Below are 14692 nucleotides of genomic sequence, written 5' to 3' on the forward strand. Positions count from 1 at the left end.
GACGTAGACATTCGCCAAGTTTAACGCATGTATTGTTGTTACATATTTCACTTGATATGGGTCGTGTTGTGTATTTCGTTGCACTTGCTAGGTGGTCCTTATTCAAACTTCATAATTTGATTCATGTCTACGTTATGTTGACGCTTATGATTACGGCTATTACACTTGGTTGAGTCAACTGCTGCTGCTAGCGGGCTAGCCACAGATATACTGTCTTTGTGTCCATACACTCGTAGTTTAACAGTTCCCCGTGTACTTGAAAGTGTCACAAATATTGTCCGAACAAACCATTTGAGCTAATTAGGTACAAAACTGGACTATTAACAAAGTGTTGTCCTTCATTGTCGCCTTCACTCTACTGCGTAGATATCTTTACAAGTGAGGTTAGAAGAATCGGTGCTTGGTGTGAGCACCGAGTCTCACGCTAAGGGTAACTGGCTATCTTGAATCTGTTACGCTTGTCCGCAGAGATAATGGCAAAATGTCTCGAAATCTTCACTTGCCAAACAAATACATATTGAAGTCTTGAATGACACAAATGGTTAGGTATTATATTGTTGAAAGTAGGCACACGTTTGTCATTTGCGGATTTAGAAGAATGAACTCGGCGGAAGGCAGTGCGACGGTCTCCTTTTCTCTTATCTTTTGTGCTGCTTCCTCATAAAGAGAGGCAGCTGCTGGCCGGCTGAGTTGTTGAAATTTATCCCTTTGTGCATATTACAATATCCTCCATTTTTCTGCCCTCTCGACAACAAGCCACTCGCCATCTTGGGTGATTTTTTAATTCCTTCATAGTTAACTTCAGAGAGGCAACCTCTTGGTCTGAAAGAGTCAAAGTTATGAAATGTTTGGAGAACAGAAAATGACGTCATGTTAAGTTTTAATATGTTTCCTTTCCGAGATGAGTGAATTATTAAAACCTTTCTGAAATATCAGCTTCAGCACATTATTAGATTTTTTTTGGAGGGGTATGGAATATTCATAATTTTGGTATCTTAATACTGGCGGAATATTGTTGACATTTTTTTAAGCTGGTGACAGGTGGCTGCCATGGTCTGAACGAGACAATTTCTTGCATTGTTTTTAAACATGAAGACGTACATTTGAATTGATCTGTACATTTGTCTGTATTATATTAATTTATATCAGTGTATGTGTCAGAAAGAGGTGGATAGCGAATTTTCGTTTTGATTTGGAGTTGTTATGTCAGTGGAGAGTGCAATATTCATCAATACTCACCTTGCTGGACATTTCATTCGTTCATTACGTTCATTTATTCATTCATCCATTCATCCATCTTCACTGAAAGGAACTCTGTGTTCTTCTTTTTATAATCGACATTGTGTGCAGACTAAAAGAAAACAAAGAGATTTAGTTTGAGAAACAGAAGCATTATTGCTTTAATGAGCTTTGGGGCCAAGCAGAGCTGGTCTGTTGTCTCCTGTCTCCGAGCTGCAGCACCAGGCAGATGTGCTGATTGCCCAGCAGTGTCCCATCGTTCTTAACAGACCAGGTGCCTCACAGAGTCTTCCCCAGTGAGCAATGAGGCCTCGGCCATGTCATTTCCAGTCTGCACAGATATTAGCGACTCCTAGCCTAATTCAATCCAACTGCCTCTCAAGAGAGCCACGGTGATCTTCTTGCTAGACATGCTAGTCTGCCTTACCCCTTTTTCAGTTGCTCTGTATTGTTAAGGAGCCAAATATTTAGCCAAACGTGCATGATGTGCTACTTTTCCCTTCTTATGGGTTGCTCTTTCTTTCCACCCTTGCTGATGGATTGAATTGACAGTTGCTTGATGTTGGAGAGTTTCTTTGAGACCATTAGTGGAAATGAATTGAACCCACCCCCCACAATAGAAAGACGAAGACACACACAAACTCTCTCTCTCTCTCTCTCTCTCTCTCTCTCTCTCTCAGCTTCTCTCTCACTGAGTTTGGACTCCTAATGTCTATTGTTGCTGCCCCCACCCTTTCCCCCCTTTCCATGGTGGTGCAGCTGAAGCCACAAAAGAAGACCTTAATATTGTTGTTAGGCTGGTACCTCTGCTCAAGTGAGCTGTCAGGGCTTGTTTGTGGTGTTTTGTGTTTTTCTTTTTTCTTTTCCTTTCCTTTTCTTTTTCTTTTTTTTTCTAAGACATAGGCCTACTGTAGCTTTGCGAAGCTACCACGAATGCTAAAGCCACATGTTGTAAAAGTTGGGCTTAAACATTGGGCTAATTTCTTCACGTATTCTAAAAGGAATAGGTTAATTGTGTGGGGCTTACTGCATTCAGAATGTTTCATTTCTTCAGTTAAACTGAAACGACATTAGGCTATGCAAGTCTGGGCTGTGCAAAATGAAACAAACCTCAACACTATTAACACTCCCACTGACAACAGTACAGATGGATGCCAAAGTTTCAGGGAATCTTTCTCATGGATGGCTTTTTGGTATTTATTTGTGTCCCACAAAAGGAAAGTCTTTGTAAGCACACACTTCACAAGTTAGTTAAAATGACCACAAATAGCTGGCTGTATGTCTGTGTCAAGACACGTCTGTGTGTCACGTCTAGCTCATTATTTGTTTGTCAGGGTCATTGATTTCATAAGCAGCATACGTTACTCTTGGCAGTGCTTTGCTATTGCAGGGACTCTGATTGGATTGATTTGCCTCTGTAAATACTAGTGCTTAATTGATAGTAATGAACTATTGTGCACAGCCTGGTGAAATGGCAATAAACAATGTTCTCCTTAAGGCCTGTCATTTAAAAAGGCTCATGCTGCAAAAGGAAGCAAGATAAATCAGATTACCGTCCCGATGTGTTATGCATGCATCCAGTAACTGCCAATGAATCAACCAATAACCAGATACAGCACTAGAAGGTCAGTGCCTTCGCCTCATATTTATTCAGAGCTCATGCCCTTGGAAATAGTCTCGGAGTAAAAGGACAATAATGCATTACAGCAAATCATAGGCCTCCGCACCGACTTGTTTAACTTTATGAAAAATAGCAGGGTGGCATTTCGGTGTTTTGAATATCACACTATATTGTTTTTCAAGGATGGGGAGAAAAAAATACATATTAGCTCAAGGTTACAAAAATATTGCTTAAAACAGCACTTTTAACTGCGATCTGGCTCAGTGGTCAGGTGCAGGTTAGGATTTGGCTGCTGTACATCTTGATTCTTTCATTCTGAGGTACAGATTTAGTAACCTAGACCTAATCATTTGTATTTGTTCTCCCTCTTTAAATGCTTAGCGTATACATTAGTCTGCTATTTGAAGGTTTTTCTTACATAGTGCAATTCAAAAGACCAATTGTTTGTGTGCTGATATTGACCCTACTTTGTATTGCCATTGAGCCCCTGTGTATTATGTTTTAAATTATACAATGCCATTTAGTCTTATAGATGCAAAGGTAGAAAAAGAAAGTTTCAACCCTTAAGTGGGTTAAGGTATTCAAACTATTTGTTGGGTCAAGTGAGTCTTTTGAAATGCTAAATCATGTTGTACTTTGGGGTAATGTGGTCCTCCAACGAATTAGTCACTGTATCGTGCTTGAGTGTGATGCCATTAAATAAATCTGAATAAGGGTGTTGGAGGGCTTCCACTTTTTTCCTTGCTTTCTCTCTCACTCCCTCCCTCCCACTCTCTCTCTCTCTCTCTCTCCCTCTCTAGACTCTCTGTCACTTTCTGTTGCGTCTTTTTGGGATTTGAAAAGGGACCCCCAATGTTTTGTTTAAAAAGATGAACCCGACCCATCAGTAATTGTGGCAGCCATCCTGATGGAGGCCTGGCAATAATTGTGCGTTTTCACCCTCTTCTCCGTATTTTCTCCCTCCCCCCCTCTTTTTTCCCTCCCTATTCTTACCCTTTTCCACAAGCTTGCACTCATTAATCAAAGACGCTGAACTCCTGCTGAGGGCTGAGAGGTTCATCAAATTGGCAGCCGGTTCACTGTAAAGAACAGCAGAGCGGGCCTCTTAATACACAGGCATAAATAAATCCCAGGTCTTTGTATGCAAACCCCAGAGGTTAATACTGTATAATTCAATGTCCTCACGTTTGTCTGTCTTTCTTTTCTTTTCTTTTGGGGGGAGGAAGGGAGTGAGGAGTGTGGGGTGGGGGGTATGATTGATGTTTTTAAACATTTAAGACACGAGTCCTTTTGTAGGTCAGGTTTGACACTTTCTGATTGGATGAGCGCAAGAGGCATGAGGAGAGATGGTTTATTAGGCATATGTCAGGGAGATTATGTTTTTTTTTCTCTCTCTCTCCCTTCTGCCTCCCTCTTTTCTCTCATCCTTCTTATAGATGTTTTTTGTGCCTCCTCCTTCTCCCGGTGATGGTTGTCATACATTGGCGGAGTCAAGGCAGTAACGCTGCGATGATGGAAGCGCCCCTGCTGTGATAATGGCTCTGATGTTTGAAATGCCAATAGTGTGGCCTATTTGTTGGGCTGCTTACTTGCTATTTGCATCCTTAGCCGGAATCGCATGTCAGACAAGCAGAAACTGCCGGGGCCTCGGGAGCAACCTGGCTGCCCATGTCTGTGGCCATGTCTGTGCCCATGTCTGCCGGTGAATCGGCTGCATATTCATAATTCAGGGACAGCTGGTTCAGGAGGCGCGCAGCCGTTCCGGGGCGGCCAGGCTATTATAAACCATTCTACTCACACACAGAGATTGCGCCTCAGCAGAAGCTCCCCTTTTATTTATTGATCCTCCCACATTTAAAATCTGGTCACTGCGGCCACAAAGGCTTTCCTTTCTAGCTGCGCTTGCAGGTCCTGCTGCAGTCGCATAAAAAAAAAAAAAAAGGAAAGAAAGGAAAAAAAAGCCTATGCTCTTCTGTTTTTATTCAGGCACTGCATGAAGTGACAAGGGGGAGAAGCGAGACATGAGGCGGTCTGTCCCTTTTCTTTTCTTTTTTTTTCTAAAGAATGTGCACATCATCAGAATCATCAGAATCCATAGCTGCTGCATGGCCTCCTTCGTCTAGACAGCTAGCACTCTCAGTGCACATGGGCAACGCCTCCTGTTCGTATGAAGATGAATAACAGAGGAGCAGGCGGTCCGCAATGCCCTACACACACACACACACACACACTCAAACACATAGACACAGACAGCATAGGCTACAGCAAGTTAGAATTTCAAGGGATTGCTGTCCCATGGAATGCTTCAATGCGTGACATTGGATTACTCCATACAGAGCTACTAGTCAGTGTAGCTCCAATGCTAGAGGAGAGAACGAATGAGGATATTGACTTGTCTGTACGTTTTACCACAACAGCACCAGAAGGCTTGTATCTCCTATCAGTAATCATGTGCATAGTCAGCAAGAGTGTCTGTGTTCATATGTCAATATGACAAGAGAGCCAGGGAAATCCCTTTTCCATTCCTCAGAATCTGCATTTCTGTTGGATCTTATCCTTTTTTGGTTGGAGATTGCAAGAGCAGGAGGTCTTCTTGATTGCATGTTTGCGTAAGGACCAGCTCCAGAGTTGGGTTCACGAAGAAGTCTGAAAGCATGGATATATGAGGCAAAGAGTTTAGCCAACTCAATGCTCGGCCACTTAACTCGCCAGGAAAGGGGGAAACTTTGTAATGTGTTACAGCTGTTTTTTGGTGGATGGAAGGGAAAAAGCTGGTCTTTGGAGGACCTCAGCTCTGCATGTTATTACTCATTAAGCTGGACTACTCTCTCTTTTTTTTGTTTTCGTCCCACTGTAGGAAGCCTTATATTGCTGTCCTCTCAGTTTAAAATATGGGGCAGAGAAAGACAGCTGTAACACAAGAAGGCTCAGCCTTAGCAGCAGTTCAAAGAGCTACCGGGAGAAGACCTTTATGTGAGGCTTTGGGAGTGACCTTTTTTTTTTTACTCCCAGGCGCTGGTTGAAACATCTGAGCATAAAAGAAATAATACCTATCTCCCTTCAACTGATGTTCACTCTGTAAAATGGCACAGGTGAAATGGCAGGAAGGACCTGTTGTAGGTGAGGTATAAATGGGAGTATTCATTGCTCTTTGGTTGCTATTGATGTGTGTGTGTGTGTGTGTGTGTGTGCGTGGCTCTGAGTGTGTTTGTATATGTGCGTGCGCGTGTGTGTGTGGGTATGGAAATATCTCGGTTCCTCCAGGCTCAGAGATCCTCTGTGTGAGCACCCCAGTGCAATCCAAATATTTAGAGCTAATTTAAGCAACCTAGCAGGAGTAGTGGCTTCTTTTAGGAAACAACTTAGATCCCCTCCGAACGGCGCCCGTGGGGGGGAACTCTGGCTTCCTCCCTCCCTCCCTCCCTCCCTCCTCACCTGTCAGAACGACTCCGTCTTCCTCAAGCGGAGGATGTCTCCCAATCTAGATCACCCAATGGAGCTTCTCATTGACACACCAGGTAGAGGTGAAAGAGGCAGGGGGGACTGAATATATATATATATACTGTATATATATATTTTAAGCCTGACTGGGCTCATAGTGTTTTTAAATCTGTTTTTGTTTTCTGAAGGACACCGTATGGTGGTATCGGAAAAGATATTGCACAAGGGTAAAGCGGCGCTTAAGCTCCTTGAGGGTCTGATTTAGCTTTTAGCGTCCGACAGACAAACAGGAGGTAAGAAATGAGCTGGGTTGTGGTCCTGTGGAACCCCTGACAGCTGTGCTGGTTGGTTGGAGGTTTGACCTTCACTCGCCCCGCCGTGGAAACTCCAGGCCCTTTTTTTTTTGTTTAATCACGCTGCTGCTCCTCTGGCTTTGAAGCTGTGTCCACTTGCCTGGTGAGGATCCATCCTGGCCCAGACATTCATCTTTGTTCTGTGTTATTTTAGATCTCCGTCGGCTAAAGATCCGTTGCCAGTATCTTGTTTCCACCCTCTCTCTCCCTCTCTCTCTCTTTTATATTTCTCTCTCGCCCTTTCTTTCTTTCTGTCTGTGTGTGGAGTTCTCCTCTATGCCGGTGGCGTGGTTTGTGTTTTTACTCAATACGAGATTGTTGATTCTCCTTTCTTCTCAAGTGTCTCATGCCTTCGCTTCCCTTATCCTTTTGTGCGTTGGCTTCTGGGTTGTGGTGGGAAAACTTACCCAGTGGTTCCTTTTACACCCAATTCATAGAGCAGAAGCGAGGACAGATTTCTGGAAAAAAAACCTGGGTGGCGCAAATCTTTTGAACATTTCTGAAAAGGGGTTTGGGTTGCTGCACATGACAAACAGAAACATAGGGAGTGTTTTTCAAGATGTGTTTTCTCACATGTTTTCTTCATCTGGTGGTAATTTACATAAACCTTACAGCTGAAGGGAAACATATGGAATGGCTTGCCATGGCGTAACAATCGCCCGCCCTCGACACGGCTTACCCCCGCGTGCCCTGGCCACACAGGCGACCCCGAGGAATCCGAAAGGGCCCCGTCCATGTTTTTGCAAAACTCCCGCTTAATGGGAGCAAGACGAATACACACGCGGCACAGGCGCTCTCTCTTGGTTCAGACAAAAGATGATTAAATACGGATGGATTAATCAATTAGGGGCTGAATGATTCCAGTCATGAAGATGGAGGAACACTGTTTAGGTAGCGGTAATGGGCTCGAAGCCATTTTGTGAGAGAGCATTAGCCAGAGCTGGGAAATGTCAGCCACACGCTGCAGGATTGAACTGATTGAATTGAGGTGATTTTTCTCTCCCTCTCTCTCTCTCTCCCTCCCTTTCCCCCCCCTCTCTCCTCTCTTCTGCCACATCTGCTGAGAGTAAACAGAACAAGGGCATCTACTAAAAGGCAGTGGACAGATAGCTTAGCGCTTTTGTAGTCTGCCACTGAGAAGGCTTTGCTGCAAACACCACAACAAGCCCTAAACTGTAATGTTACACATAAGTGGAATCCCTGCTCTCTTTCAGATAGTTTTATTTACAAAAGCAGCCGACAAGGCCACCAGGAAGAATCAACATCCGTTGTGCCACTGCAGGGCTCATCAGCACAGTCCCTGAAATAAATTGAGGACAAAATGGTCTGGTTATTCCATTTTGCATTGTTTTGTTTTGTCATTAACAGAGGGGTGTGTAAGTGTGTGTGTGTGTGTGAGTGAGAGAGATTCAACTTCCTCTCGTGTGGCTCGATATTAAGGGGTGTTTAGTAGGTCAGCGAAGTCCTAAAGTGATGACGATCATTATCATAACGCGGCCGTCGTTATTATTATTGTCTTGGCTGTCGACGCCAGCGACTCTGTAATTATCTGTTGTAGCTGCGGCGCAAATGATGTGTGCTTCCTCTGGCTCCCTGGTGCTCTGCAGTTGGCCTTTAGACACATCGCGTGGACAGGGCTGACGTTGGGGTGGGTGGGTTGGACGCTGATGGAGGCGGTGGCGTGTTTGAGTGATGTGCAGGGGGCTATAAATCACGTGTACTTGAGGCTGCTGCTGCTGACACCGGCAGGGAAAGGGCTCCCATCACTGCTGCTACTGCAACTGCTGCCCTCTTTCCCTTCACACACACACACACACACACACACACACACACACACACACACACACACACACACCTTCACACACTCTATCCCCCCTGACATGTGTGCACACACACACACACCTTGAAAGGCTGCCCACATGGAAATATTTAATGAAAATAAGAGAAACTTGCTGGCTCGCCATAAAGGCTTATGCAAGTGCTGTTGTTTCTTGGTGATAAACATCTTTAAGCAGAATGATCTGGTGCTCACTGGTTAAGAGGGAGAAGGAGAGAGATAGAGAGCAAGAGAGAGAGAGAGAGAAAAGGGAGGGAGGAGATTTGTGTAGGAGCTGAGATTAGGTCTGTCGGTATCAGGCTCACAGAGGGATATGACACGGCCACTTCGGCAACGTGAGAGAGGAGACACCAGGGTACGGTCACGTTGAGCCGCCTCGTCTCCTCGGCAGAAATGACATCAGGATAATTGTCTTTTTCTTTTTTTTTTTTTTTCCTGGAATGACTCCATACAATGGCATCTCTGTAGCCACTGGGTTTCTTCTTGGCCGGGTGCTCCAACAGGTCTAATCGCGGCAGTCATTTTGTGTGTTGAACTGGCAAAGCAGTTTTATGGCTCGTGCAATTGTCGTTCTCTGAACGGCAAGGCCCTGTTTTGTTTGATCTATCCACATGACCATAGCGCCGGGGTGCTTTGATTTTCAGTCGATGCTGAAATGGATAGGGTACCCCCCCTCAGGGACCAAGCTGTACCAAATTAGCATTTTAATTTTATTTCCATGGACCTTTCAGGGAGGACTCATGGCGAAATGAATAAATCAATAAAATATAGCAACCTGGCTGACTTATTGTCTTTTGTCTGTTCAGTTTGCAGGGCAGCGATGGCACAGTGCTGAGGGGCTTTCTCGAACAGTAAGTGTTCAGTCGCACCCGCTGCATTCTGGGATTTCATCACCCATCGCTTGACAATTTATCAGACACTGCTTTTGATTTATTTGTAATTCTTTTTAACCTTTTTTTCTTTTTTTGGTTCATCACAAAATGAGCAACCATGTTTGGAATCTTGCAAGTGAGGTGTAAGCATTATTCCAGAGTGAGACTGCAGCCTACCTAATTAAATTTAACCAGGTCCTTCTCTGTGGAAATTAGTTTGTGCAACATCACACACTGTTGTCTACTCTCCTTTTTTTTTGCATCGCTGATTAGACTCTTGCTTGAATGTAATTAGCATGTCAAAGTCGAGGGGAAAATGTGTGAAAAGGAGGCTTTTTTTGTGTTTTTCCAAATAAATTACTGTCAGCCAAATTGGAGTAATTGGTAGAGCCTGAGCTTTGGCCGATCGCGAAGCTTCGCCTGCTCTTTGTCTTTCTGAATTTGAAAGTGGCTCCTTTTTGCATATCCTCCTGCTCCCAACGAGGGGCTGCATGGCTGACTCCGTCGGTGTCGGTGTGGATCTCGAGAGCGCCGGTCTCGGCACCTCTCACAGACAGACAGTCCCAGCATCTCCCCTCCTGCTCTGTAATCATTAGCACATGGCATCTGGGGGCCTCGCTTGTTCGACGAGAGAGTCGGAGAAAGTCACGAGTGTGTCCAACACATGTTCACAATCGCACTCGTCCAGTTTTCTGCCTCCCCCCCCACTCGCACGGGGATCGCTCGTGTTAATTGTTATAAGGAAGCCCAGCTCTGCAGGTGTCCGTAAGACAATATGGCTCCCGAACACTGTCATATATACACAAGATGCTCGACACATCCGTGTGTCATTAATGGTTGTCGGAGAGAGAGAGAGAGAGAGAGAGAGAAAAAGAGTGTGTCTTAACGCTCACCCACTTCTCTGTGAGTGTTTGACTGACGGTGATGTATCAGCCACTGTCTTTTTTGGTTACAAAACAATAGCAGGCGCTTAGCGCACGTGACCCTCCTCATCCACCCCCTCCACCGGGTCACGGCGCCACGGGCTCCCCGGCCGTGGAGAGAAGGGGTGCGGCAGTGGCAGTGGGAGGGGGGTGGCGGTGGTGGTGGTGGGAAGTCAGGCTGAGCCCCTCGTGGAAGAGCCCCATCATCTGTGATCTACTGCAGGTTGGGTGTAATGGAAACCTCCCAGGATTTACAGGGATAGTCATCAGTAACCTTCAGTTTGCCTGGCAGCCCGGGCTCCTGACGCCCAGAGTGCCGTGGACTCAGTGGTGAGGAGAGGAGGCGAGGGGAGGGGGCCTCTACTGACTAGTATATTTCATGGAGATCACAGTCACCGTGGGTGTGTGTGTGTGTGTGTGTGTGTGTGTGTGTTTGGCATAGATAGACAGGGGGGCGACGAGTTGCTGCTGATATACTGGTCTGATTTTCTATTTCTCCTTTTTTAAATATTTATGTCCTCCTCCAGTTAACGGTGTGGCTTCAAAGAGTGTGTTCTGTGACGAGAGCAGAATGGCTAACAGATTGCTGTGGCTGTGTAATATGATGTGGTAGTAAATACTGGAGCCGTCTCTTCTTTCTCCCCCGCGCCTGGCTGAGCTCAGAGGAGAGGGGGAGAGGGAGAGAGAAGAAGGGAGAGAGAGAGAGGGCCAAGAGAGGAGCAAGAGAGACCTGATGAAAAATCTCTTGTCAAACCTCAATCACAATGCCATGGTTTCAGGGGCCTCTTGGAGATTGATCCGCGCGGCTTGATTGAATAACAAATCATTTCCTCCAGAAATACCACGGGTTCGCGCATTTCAAGGCATTCAGATTGATTGAACTTGGGACACGAAATGTTTTTTTTTTTTCTCCCATCCTCCTCCTCCTCCAATGTTTTCCTCCTGTCCGTGTGTGTTTTTAAGGTTGTTTTATGATTTTTTTTAAAGCCCAGTTTATAAAAGCACACAGGGTTACTTGTGCCAGAATTGCCACAGCAGTAGCCATGATGGTTGTGTGTGTGTGGCCGCGCGACGCGAGTCCCATCAGAATGCTCGGCCGCACCACCGTGCCGGCGCTGTGAAGGGGAGAAGCACTGCTTATCTGAAAGGGATGCACTTGAGTGGGTCTGGAATGCAAGGTGTTTTAATGACTAACGCCGGCTCGGCGGGCGAGAAGCACGGAGCGAACAGAACACATCCCGAAGGTCAGGAGCAGCGGGTGGCCGGCGAGAGACAGACACCGAGCCTTCAGATTGGATTGCGTCAGTCGCTCTCTCTCTCTCTCTCTTTCTCCCTCCCTTCTTCCATCTCTCTCTCTCTCCCTCCCTCCCTTGCTTCCTTCCTCCCTTCTTCTGTGTCTCTTTTTCTTTGTCTCTCCTTCTCTGGCAGTTGGTCAGGGTTCCAGAGCCAGGCGTTTTCTCTAGCCATGAGCGCAGTCTGCCTAACTTAATGTTCTTTCATGTCGTTTAGAGGGGGGCATTTGCATATGTGCAAACTCCCACATTTCCGTCTTTTGCTCTGGCTGCCCATTAATGCACTCCCAGCTATCCAAAGGAGCGTGTCTAATGCGGTCGGCTCGTCATTAAGGACACGCTGAGATAAAACCAGTTTTAGATGTATTTAAAAAATAAATAAATAAAAAAAACGTCGTCCTAGGGAGGCAGGGTGAAATGAGTGACTCATTTGTGGTCATACTATGCAAGACGTGTGTGTGCCATGTCCACGTGTGATTTCATCGTCTTAAAAGCATGTTGTACCAGCACCGTGTATGTCAGACATACATTGAGCCATTCGCCGTTTTCCGTGATGCGGTTGGACACAAGTTCTCCTCAGACGTCCCGCACAGGGCCAGGCATGCCTCTAATATAACCCCCCCCCCCCCACCCCACCCCTCTTTTTTGCTCCTCAAACAAGGTTTTTTTTTCTTTTCAATGCAGCGGGCATAAACAAATATGCCTGAGAAATGATGAATGACAAACAGGGTCCTGATGGGCCTAAATGAGGCCATTCATCAGCGCTTCTCCTGAGAGGGCATTCATCCTGGCGGCCCGGTGGAATCGATAGTGTGTTTGAGGCGCGAGCGTCTCCACTCACATCCTCTCACCTCCGCCATGCCACCGGAGCTCTCAGCCTGGCTAATGTGTACAAACACAGAGAATTATTTATGTGCCGGAGAAGGGCAAACGCACTGTACGGCAGAGTTGAAAGGTGCTCCTTTTTTTTTCTTTTTTCTCCCTGCCATCCGGGGAGCTTTCTGCTCAAGCATTTGTGATTGCAGGTCAACTGAAGTGAGTGGTTCATCTGCATAAAGAGAGGCAGTGGGTCGCTGGGGGACAGGGGGGGGAGGGGAAGGGATTGTGTGCAGAGATTTGGCACTGGTGCTGGTGGTTTTGTGGGGGATTTGTGTCTAGCGGAGAGGGGGAGGTAAGGGATGTAGGTGCGCATGGGGTCGCGTCCTCTGCCGCTCCGTTGAAAATAGGCAGCTGGCGGGTCAAGCATGGCTGGGCTCTAAGAACCATCTAACAAGCGCTGATAGGGAGGATCTCCTCTTGAACACCCTGTTGAAGTGGTTCCCTCCAAAGGGCTTCATCCTGTGGGGGGAAGGGGGTCGTGGAGCAGCACCCCTGGAGCCTCACCCCCATCCCACTGAGAGAAAGAGAGAGAGCAAGCGAGAGAGAGCCCAGAGCTGGAACCAACCTGATATGCACACAAGCCGGTCCAAGCCATGCCGCCTTGCTTGTGTGTCCTAATGGCAGCATTATGCTTCTTAGTACTGGAGCTTCCAGCTAAGCCACTTAGGGAGTGTGCTGCGAATGGGCTTACTGTTCAGCACGTCCCTTCAGAAATATGCCCAATGCTTTCCACCCACAGGGCGCTGGGAAAGTCAAGGGCCTAGACAGGCCAGTTAGAGGCTTAAGAATGCCCTTGTCCTGGGAGTACCCTGTGTAATTCCGTTATCCTCCAACTGGCTTTCGTCTGTTTGTTTGTTTGTTTGTTTGTTTTACTTAAAGATTTAAAACAATTATAATGTGTAGTGGATGAGGAAGGTAGAACTCGTGGAAGTAATTACACAGACCTGTGGATGCTGCGCAGGACAAGCTCCGGCCAGCTGCGCTCACCGAGGCTAATTTGTCGTCAATAAACTAGAACTAATCAGCCTGCTTCCCTTCCTGAAGGGTACGGGGTCAGAGCGAGAGAGGGCCCGGGGCAGAGTCGACAGAGGCAGAGCAAATTCTGGGACGGGCTGGGAGTCAGTCGCCTTTAATGGAAGTCACCGCGGCCCATAAGTGCCTCTCTGTGGTTTGCTGTGCAGATGGTGAAGAGGGGGAAAATTGAATTTCCTTTAGTATCATTTGGATGTTTAGGACCAGCTGCCTGCCATCCCCCCACCCTCAACGCTGGCACTGCGATAGGAGCAAGAGGCAGGCGGAGGGCGGTGGTGGTCGGGGGGTATTTTCCTGACGGCTTGTGGCCCCTCCAAGAGTGCGGGAGGGGGGCCAGAATGTACACCAGGCCCTTTCTAGCACACAACTGCAAGGTCTTGAACACACTTGACATGCCACGAAACCAGCGATTGCACGAATCACACGACACGCTGCCTTCCGCCTGCCTCTTCTGCCTATTTTGTTGTCCCCCCTTTTTCTTTTATTCCTCCCTTTTTTATCCTCTTCCTCCTGTTGGGAGTCCAGCGCCCGTCTTGAGTGGGGAAGCGCTGTGGAAATGCCGCACCCTCCGCCCGTCCAACAGATCGAAAATGCTTCCAATAATATCAGTGCAGATAAAAAGCTATCCTTCCAGGAGTTGCATAAATGCCACTTAGCTGGATGAGGGCCGTGCTGGCAGCCCTGCGGTGCCTATGGAGAGAAGAGAGTGAGCGAGAGGAGGAGAGAGCGAGAGAGAGAGGGAGGGGGGGGGGGGACAGGATCTGTGCCGTCAGCTCTCAGACGTCTGTTAGAGGTGACGCCAAGGTGAACGCAGACTTGCAGAATGGTTGAAAATCATTGATATTCTGACTCTGAGGCTGCAAATGGCTCGGTGGCAGATGGAGTCTTTGTCAGGGAAGAAAAATGGCAGCTCGGGAGCATCCGTGCGCCGCTCCCCCTATCAGCGCAGCGTGCCGGCGGTGACCTTCCCCTCCTCGCCGGGATCCCCGGCTCACTTTGATCAATTATCCCGCTCCCATTGTTTACAAGGAATGTGGAAAAGGATCAAAATGCCCATTTTCATGGGGAGGAATGTATGGGGTTGCAAGGTAGCTGCGCAGTCGCATGTGTGTGGTGAAGGGGGGGTGGGGGGAGGCTGAGAAAGGTGTGTTTGCTGTTGTCTGTTGTTCTCTCCTTTCTTTTCCCCCCTTTTTTCCGGGAGTG

The sequence above is a fragment of the Sprattus sprattus genome, assembly GCF_963457725.1.
Source record: "Sprattus sprattus genome assembly, chromosome: 5".
NCBI lineage: Eukaryota > Metazoa > Chordata > Actinopteri > Clupeiformes > Clupeidae > Sprattus > Sprattus sprattus.